General features: G+C 37.3%; 1 protein-coding gene across 6 annotated transcripts in view; it reads right to left on the reverse strand.

Moving 5' to 3' along the window:
- The window catches only part of LOC101414607 (zinc finger protein 596-like), a 63,401-nt gene extending 53,834 nt beyond the window's left edge, over positions 1-9,567 (reverse strand). For 4 of the 6 annotated variants that reach the window (XM_012529893.4, XM_004470672.5, XM_058275467.2 and 1 more), the window contains exon 1: positions 9,377-9,567. The gene's annotated coding sequence lies outside the window, so the exon portion shown is untranslated. The remainder of the gene's footprint in view (positions 1-9,376) is intronic. The other 2 variants (XM_071207800.1, XM_071207801.1) reach the window with 2 other exon arrangements.
- Positions 9,568-9,774: the final 207 nt, after the last annotated feature.

Below are 9,774 nucleotides of genomic sequence, written 5' to 3' on the forward strand. Positions count from 1 at the left end.
CAGCCTCATTGGGGCTTTGTATTTCAGTTTCATCTGCTAGTGATCTTTGAATCCTCTCATGTGGCAGGATCAAAATGGCAGCTGCCTTTCTCTCTGTGTGTTTTCAGTTTCTGTAAGACCCAGCAAGAGGGTGGAGACCCATCACTCATACAGTCAATCACAAGTAATCTAATCAAGGTGACTTAACAGAACCTAATGCAATCGGAGGATCTTATACCTACAGGAATGGATTAGTTGAAGAACAGTCTTTTCTGGGATTCACAAAAGAACTTCAAACTGTCACACCAAATAAGGAAATTGAAGATTATTTTATTATTTTATTTATGTAAGCCTTTTTCCTCTCAAACTTCAGTTTCCCTCCATTTTATGGATTAGATATTGCCCAATTCATGAATAACTTAATAAACCTGTGAGGTACAAAAAATCAATTTCCTTTGGATTTGTCTGTGTGTGTGTGTGTTTTGACATTTTTGGCTTTGAAGACTGAATCTGAAGGAACCTGCTAATGACTGTGGGGATGATCAGAAAGGCAGGCAAATGTGCCTGCTGTACCTTTTGATTTCTCTCCCCCCACCCCCCACTACCTCCAAGGTTCATGGATTAGTCCCTCTCAGATCTGAGTTCCACTATTTGTGGTGGAACTCTATGATCTCACTAGCTCTCATTCCAAAGGTTAGTGGGTGAATCTTATTGATGAGAAAGTTCAAAATTTGAGACTGGGTCCCTAGTCTTTTGGTACAGACTACAGTTTCATTTTTCCTAGAACTGGTTTCTTTGCCCTATGCACAAAATAAAAGTTAAATGATAAAGATGGGATCCTCACCCTTATCTAAAAAATTTGAATCTCTACACTCTGGCACTCTGGCATATTACATGTTCAAAATTTATAGGGATAGATGCTGTGCCAATCTAGTAATATGGCAAAATCACTCCAAAGACAACCTATAATTTCAATGTCGTTTTTCAGGGTTCTTCCTTAAATGAAACTACTCATCACTCATCACTCCAGAAGAGGAGCTCCCAAACTAAATAGATGAATGAAATGCCTAACTTAATGGGTACTTAAGAGTTTACTATGAAATTTCAAAACTTAAAAAGTTTCCTTAAGGGATTCTTTGCAAAAGGAAAATGAGAAACTGTAAGCTCATTAGATTTGTTTCTTTATTTTTATGTTTTTATGTCTGACAAATGGCTAAATTATTTCAATTGATGCTATAAGCTCTGTATTTGTATATCTCGGTATGTTTGATTTATGATATTTTCCTACCTCGGAATGGTACTACCAAATTAATTTATAAAACTCCTTAAAAGAACACTATTCAATTTGGCTTAAAGATAAATAGGAACTTATATACAAATTAACACTCCTATAGTCCAGAAACTAAGGAAATAAAACTTATAATATTATTGGTGCAAAGAGAATAGTCATAGAACAAAATTCAAACTTTTAAAGCAATTTAAAGATCACACAATTTAAGTAAACCCTAGTTAAGTACGACTAATTCATTATTAGTTAATAAAAATAGTAATGCCTTTGGAATTACCAATAATAAGTAAATAAAGCATAAAATTTGATTCTACTTGGGTGTGTTCTTCCTAAATTTATACAGCATTTCTAATCAAATGCAGCATTATATTTACTAGATCATTAAAATGATGAAAAAATGTAAATTGTGCTTTGAAGGATATAGAATTGAAGACAGTTTACAAGATCTTTGATAATTTAAAAATGTAAGATACAGCAGGATGTGTTTTAAGGGAAAAGAAAGTAGCTCTGTCTTAAGGTAAAATGAGTGGTTGTTGCAAAATGAGATTCAGGAAAACGTAAAACAATCCTGAATAGATGTAGAAAGTTGAAGACAAGTTTACAGAAAAGGGATTTTATTTGTCATGGTCAAGGATGGGTTAAGAGGTGATAGGTTTACAAGATTTTTAAAAGTTTTCTTATCAAAGGGTATCTTCATATAAAAGTAATATTTATTTTCTTTCTGTTAAAATGCCAAAGTATTCTTTCATTACTAATTTGCTCTTAGTAAGAATTTATAAAAGGTTTTTCTTACCATCTTGGTAACCTCCTTAGAAGGCAAAGATTCTGTATCTTATCAGAATAATCTCTTGTGCTTTATATTGACCTTATCATCCTTTTTTTTAAGAGAAAAAGTCTACTCACTTTTGAAATAAATGTTTGTTTGTTTTTAACCATCATTCTAAGTCCTTTCTTTAATGTCTTTTCTTGTCACTTTGACTAATTAGGGAACATTGTTTACAGTTACCCATAACCCTATTTAACAAAATGATAAAACCTGACAACTTTTGACACTTTCCTTCCAAAAACTGATCTATAAATGATGTCTTCTTGATCTCAAACTCCCCTTGGGATTTTCAAGACAGCGCTTGTAAAATCTCAAAGGATTTTTTCTTTCACTTTGTAAAACGTAAAGGTGATGGGGAGCAGATGTAGCTCAGTGGTAGAGTACCTGCTTCCGATATATGAGGTCCTGGGTTCAATCACTGATACCTCCTAAAAAATGAAAGAAAGGTGTTAAAATTATTTTTATTTGATGTTAGCAGTTGCATAGGAAGTGTTAGAGTAAAAAAATTTTTGTAACTTTGTTTGATTACATTTATAGGGTGAAATGTTACTAATACAACCATATCAGAAATCATATAGTTCTTAAAGACTTGTCAATATCCTGTCCATGAGTGGTGCAAGTAGTGATATGTCTGATACTGGATAACAATAGTATTGGTCATAAATTCACTTGTTCTTAAAATAATGTTTTATGAACTCTCATCTGATTGTCCAATTTTGTAAAATAGCAATAAGTTAACAATGGACACTTTATATTTATGTCATCTACAGATAGCTATTCTGAAAACACTTGCAATCAGCTACAAGCCATTTTGCTTCATCTTCAGCCAAAAGGACTGTCTCAGAGACCTATGGAAAGGACTATGCCATGTTCTCTGAGGTACCAGTTTCTAATGACATGGTTTAAATAACTTTGAGATTATACCACTGGACTGAGCCAAGATCTCCAGAATTCCAGGGAAGAAGCTGATAGGATCATGACATTACTAACAGAAGAGTTACTAAAAGAATGATTATATCTTTGGGTTGTCCATGTGCCAACTGGGCCCTAAATTTCAAGAGTTGCAACACCTACTCTCCAGTCATTGGACTCACCCTGGACAACTAACAAGGAGGTGATGATGGACAATGACCATCCTAAGGGAGAGTATGCAAGCAAGATAGTCTCATCCATCTACCACATGGGATGTAAGCACCCTATCAATTGGAGGTAGAGTGGGCATCATCATCCCAGAATCCTCAGGATTGGGGAATGAATGAATGAACTAGGGTAGACTCACTACTCTATATTATTCTAATATAGATTTTTTAGGATTCTAGCAATGGAAGAACTTTTGTCATAGATCTAGAGGCAGTAGCCACTAGAGGCAGTAGGGGGAGGGAGAGGGAAAAGTGTAATATGGTGGCATTTTTGGGACTTAGGAATTGTCCTGAATGACACTGCCAAGATAGGTACAGACCACTGTATATCATGTCATAATTTACAAAATTGTGTAGGAGAGAGTGTAAACTAAAATGAAAACCATAATCCATGTTTAGTGGCAAAACTCCAAAATGTGTTCAATTGTAACAAATGTACCAAACTAAAGAAAGATGCTGTTAATGTGGGAAAGTGTGGGAGGGGTAGGGTGTGGGACATATGGGAATCCCCTATATTTTTTATGTAACATTTATGTAATCTAAGTAGCTTTTAAAATTTTTTAGCATAAAAAATTTCTGCCCCTTTTATTTATAGTTTTGATAGGATTATTGCTAATATTTTATTGTTCTATTTTCTAATTAAAAGATATCTTTACTAAATTAAGCTAGCTATAATTCATAATTCATCTTTATCTCTCTGCCTGGCTGTATTAGTCAGCCAAAGGTGTGATGAGGCAATAAACAAGAAATCAGTTGGTTTTTATAAAGGATATTTATTTGGGTTAGAATCTTAGAGTTACCAGGCCATTAGGCATAAGTTAATTCCCTCACCAAAGTCTTTTGCCCTGTGTTGGAAGCAAGATGGCTGCAGACATCTGCCAGGATTCAGGCTTCCTGGATTCCTCTCTTCCTGGGGTTTATTTCTCTCTGGGCTCAGTGCCTCTGTTTTCTCCACAAGGTCAGCTGTAGACTATGAAGTAAATGGCTTGTTTCTCTTCCCAAGGCTTTCTGTCTTTCCTCACAACTAAGCTCCTCTGTGTGCTTACTTCTTGGGGCTCCAGCTCAAGACTCCAGCATCAAAAACTTCAACTTCAAAACTCCAACATCAAAATGCCAAATCTGTGCTTTGCCATGTCTTTATCTGTGAGTCCCCACCCCTTCGAAGGGGTGGGGACTCAACACCCCACTGATGTGGCCCAATCAAAGCCCTAATCATAATTTAATCACACCCAGGTACAGACAAGTTTACAGTCATAATCCAGTATCTATTTTTGTAATTCACGAACCATATCAAACTGCTACACTAGCCCATCAAGAAACTGAAAAATCTTACTGAATATTCTTTTATTTATGATATAATTCTTTGCGTAGGTTCAATCAGGAAAAGTCCTCTTTGTTAACAGGAAATAACAAGAGTCAATGCCTATTTAGCCAAGTCTTAAAAATGTTAACTCAAGGACACAGAGGAAATTCAAATTCTATTTCATATTAGAGCCCATTGCTTGATGCAGTTGCCTGTCCTTACCCAAACTGTGCTAAAGCTATAGCAGAAGCTGTCAAATCAGAGTCTCAGCAAGTTTAAATCTGAGCAGTCCCAATATTTTCCCTCCAGAAAATGGAATTTTTATGAGATCCTTCTACTTTACTTCCTAATCTTTACCTAAAGTATGCAATGTTCTTATCCTTGCTACTCTGCTACCTTTATCCAGTAAGGGGAAACTCCACCACTAAAAAGTAACTTCAAAATTAATGACTCCATACATGCTCTTGTGAATCAACAGATGTCATTCTATTTGTCAATACTTCTTATGCTAGAAATTTCAATGGTAAATTCCCAACAGGCTATGCAGTCACCATACACTATGAATTGACTGAATAAGGTAGCCTTCCACATTTTTCTTCTGCCATAAAGGATTAACTCTATCTTCTTACCCAAATCTGCTTTCTATTTGAAGGAAACTCTATTAACATCTATAGTGATAACAGATATTCTTTTGGTGCAATTCATGATTTCAGCATTCCATTGAAATAAAGAGGGTTCTTCACTTCTTCTAGTATGCCAGTTGAAAATGGTAGACAAATGATCTCCTTTCAGCCATTTTACTCCCATTTGTGGTTGCCATCATTAAGATAGAGACACACAAAAAAGACTGAGCCTGGATATTTTTTTAATGTTCTTGCATATTTTCATGTGAAAAGATACCACTAAAACAGCTGAAATTATAAACTTAAATGAAAACTGTCTAAATTAACTGAAGAACCTGGCCTTTCCTCACCCAAAATTTTACGTTTGGCTTTAATCTTTATTCACAGTATTCCCTTCAGAAAACACAAACTATTCCCATTTGAAATTTTACTGGCAAACCTATCTCTGGGAATAAAATCGAGAACTGATTGCTTATTGTCACACAATGACATTACCACATTTGCAAAATCCTTAATGCATTTGGCCAAACATTATGTTCAATAGGTAAAGGACCCTTTCCTGATCCACAAGACACCCTATTAGTCATAATCTGGCAAGAGGATAATGGATCTACTGGACAAAAAACAAAACAGACAAAAGACAGCCTTAAATCCTCATTAAAAAGCCTTAGATCCTCATTAAAAAGAAACCTGCCAAGTACTCCTAACTTCTGACCCGGCAACTAACTTAATAGGGTATTGATCCATAGGTCCACACCACACAACTATTAATAATAAAGCCTCCATCAGACTCCTAAACTTGTTCTAACTCTGGAGACTTAAAAATCAAACTAGCCAGGAAGTGAAGTAGACTATACCTTACTAACCCTTATAATGCACAGAGTCCTTTATATTTCACTGTGCTTTGTCCTTGCTCAGAGCTTGGAAAGACAGTGCCATTGTCCACTTCTCCCAGGAAATTTCAAAGGAAGGTAACCTCACAGACTGTCGGATTTGTCACCATGAAACCCAATCTGTACACATTGCAAGGGACCCCATTTTTCAACCCATAACAAATTTCTTTCTTATCCCAAATGCTTCCTTCTCTCTGGATCAAACTGCATTATTTGTTTTATAACAAATATAAATACTAGCCCCAAGGTTATCTTTGCTCTGCTTTAAGCTTTCTTGGACAAATAACATCAGTCTAAACACAACTCATCCAGAGAATTATACAGATATCTTAGAAGAGCTTGGAGACCTTACTATAATAGCCCATATGCCTCCATGAAATGAAAGGTAACTTAACAATGCATGTCCACGACACCCGGAAACAAACCTCCCTGGCACTGAGGTATTGTTACCAAGCTCCAACTTGCAATGCATCCAGAAAGAGACCTTGATCAAAAGGGGGAAATATTAAATACAAATAAGTTTTCATGGCTAAGAAATTTCAAAGTGAGTCAGGGGGTCATTCCAGAGGTTAACCTATGCACATCTCAGCAGGATCTCTTTGCTTGCCACAGTAAACAGTGCTTCAAACAGTGGGGCTCCTGAGGGCTCTAGAGACACCCAAATTCTATTAGTTGGGCAGATGAGCTCAGAAATGTGGCACCCTGTCAGTGGGCCTTGCTCTGGAATTTATGCTCCCCAGTGAAACAGTTAGACTCATTTATATTTTCCCTACAGATGGTTCTTCTTCCCCTTTTATTTGAACCTATAATTAGCACTATACTTGTTACATATATGTCCCAGAGAGGTAAATCTTGTTCCAGCTGAGCCCTGAATCTCAGCAGAGTTTCAACACCTACTTTCCAGTTCATTGGACTCACGCAGGCCAACTCACAAGATGATGATGGACAACACTCATCCCAAGAAACAGTGTCTGCAGCTGCAAGCAAGATAGTTCCATCCATCTGCCCCATGGGATCTAAGGCCCCTCTCAATTAGAAACAGAACAGGCATTACCATCTCAAAATCCTCAAGACTGGGGAATGAATAATGGACTAAGTAGACTTATTTTTTTATTATAGACTTACTATTTTAGCAATGGAAGTACTTTTATCATTGATATAAAGGCAGTGGCTACCAGAAGCTCTGAGGGAAGGGAGCAGAAAGGTGTAATATGAAGGCATTTTGGGGACATAGGAATTGTCCTTCATGATTTTGCAATGACAGATACAGGTCATTATACATTTTGTCATAACTTACAAAATTGTGCAGGATAGAGTTCAAGCTATAATGTAATCTATAGCCCACCGTTAGTAGCAATGCTTCAATGTGCTCATCAATTATAACAAATGGACCACACTAATGAAGGCTGTTGTTAATGTGGGAAAGTGTGGGAGTAGGAGGGGATGGTGCATATGGGAATACCCTCTTTAAAAGTGATTTTTAAAAATTAATGTCCACTTTCAGGATTAAGACTTTGGCTCTGCAAAATAAATTTTGGTCAGCTCATTTGTACTTTCAGTACCTCAGACTGTTGGAATACTAAGAACAAACAGTATTCATAGAAATGGATTTATAAATAATTTTACCTGTATATTTTTATTGTGGAGGTTTTTATAAGATATTTGCCTGAGCAGTAAATTGCCTTAGTAGCTGGTAAATGTCTGGGCAATGAGCAATTGGTGTCCTCACAGCCCCTTAGGAATTCATAATCAATCTGAAATTTCTTACTGGACTACTCCCCTCAATCTACATACTCAGGCAAAACAGGATTTACCCAGGGAGTTAATGATTGTGACTTTGCCTCTTTGGCAGATTGTTGCTACCCTAGTTTGGGGTTAACTCAAATGAGATCATGATTAGAAATCTATCAATCATAAAAGGAGAAATTACTGAATCTACTGCTAAGGCTACAGCTACACAGCAAGTCATTTGATTTATCTGATTTATTATCTAAACTTGTTTTAGACCATAGCATTGCTGTGTTCGATTACTTATTAGCTGAACAAGAAGACATTTTTTGCCATTGTCAATATGACCACTTGTACTTTGTTAAACGCTTCTGGAGAAGTTGAGAAACAATTACATGAAATAATTAAGCAAGGCATATGGCTTAACAGGTAAGGCCTTCTGCAGGTCCCTGACTTGATCATTTTGATTTCAGCTAGTATAAATCATGGAAGCTAGGCTTAGGTGCATACTAAGAGATGGGCATTTGGGTATTTTATCATTCATAGCACTTATTATAGTCTCCCTGGTGCACTTTTTCTCTCAAAAATTTTGATTGTTTGTCCCTAACTGCTTGTGATTTCTTTATGTCTGAGATGACATCAAAATGATCAAGGAAAAACTGACAACAACATGACCATCCACGAACCCAACGTGAAAACAACCCGTAAATACTAATCCAAGATTAGGCAGTAACTGAAAATGGGCTCAACACTCTACATTTTGATCACAACTTTCAATGGCTGAGAGCAAGATCAAACTGGGGGAAATTGTTAAATAAATTAAGTAGGGCCCAGGTGGAGTCCCTCATGCTAAGCCCTACATCAGCCAACTGAAGCTTAACTAACTTCATATCTTTTGTAAGCACTCATTTTCCAGAACCTGAAACCTGAGAACCTGTCTTAACATGCCAGCTTCCTTTCCTCTATTCCTTCTCCAGGACTCAGAGTGTTCTATTTTTTGTGTGTACATAATTTTCTCCTCAGCTCCTATGATTTATTTAAATTCTCTCTCACTCAGTGCCCCATTTTCCTTACCCTTTTCAGTTCTGGGACCTTCCTGTTTTACAGCAGTTCAGTGTAACCCGCCCCTCCCCCCTTTTTTCCCTTTGTGAAGCTTTTCTAACTCAGGTTCCTTCCCTATTATGTTATTCTGCCTTGAGGAGTCAGATGGGGTCATTCTAGAAAGGTGGGTCACTCCACAAAGTCCGTTCTGCATTTAGGGAGTCCCACCAACAGCAACTGGATTGAGTGCACCACTCAGACACACCATTATTCCTCGGTTTTTCTCCACCCCCGCGCCCCCCTCCCCAAACCAGGGATCCTTTTGTTTTCTGCAGTCCCCAGCGGCTCATATTCTGCCCTGAGACTTCGCAGACTTTAGTTGCTGTGCCTGGATGTGTGGGGTTCTAACTCACTGCTCTCAATTCCTCTAAAGGCTGTGTTCCCAGTTAAAGGGATCTGGGTCACTTGCTGCCTCTTGAGAATTCCCAAGCCTTTCTGGGGACCCAGTAAGAGGGAGGGAAAAAGGACCGAGCTGTCTGGGATGGAAGTTTCCTACCTGATATCTTTCTTCAATTCAGCATTTGTGGAGTCTTTCCCCCAGTCTCTAAAATCCTTCAGAGTTCTAAGCAATTAGAATTTGTTCTCACATTTGCTGAACCTCTGGGGAGGATTTTGCAGGCGCTGTCTTCCGTCGCTCTGTTGATGACGTCACTACCCCACTGTTGATTCTTGTCGCTTTGGGTTTCACTTTTGCCCAAGCTCTAATTTCCCTTAATTTTAGACCTTTGGTAACCACATACTAATTTTACACACTTTCCCATTGCCCTTTTCTGTATTTAAAGGGAGCATATCTCATCTTAATATTTATGAGGATTCTGTTTACATGAGATCCTTCAATAGTCTCTCTCCATGAATAAGTTTTTCTATCTGTAACTGAGGGTTAAGAATTAAATA

The sequence above is a fragment of the Dasypus novemcinctus genome, chromosome 14 (assembly GCF_030445035.2).
Source record: "Dasypus novemcinctus isolate mDasNov1 chromosome 14, mDasNov1.1.hap2, whole genome shotgun sequence".
Taxonomy (NCBI): Eukaryota; Metazoa; Chordata; class Mammalia; order Cingulata; family Dasypodidae; genus Dasypus; species Dasypus novemcinctus.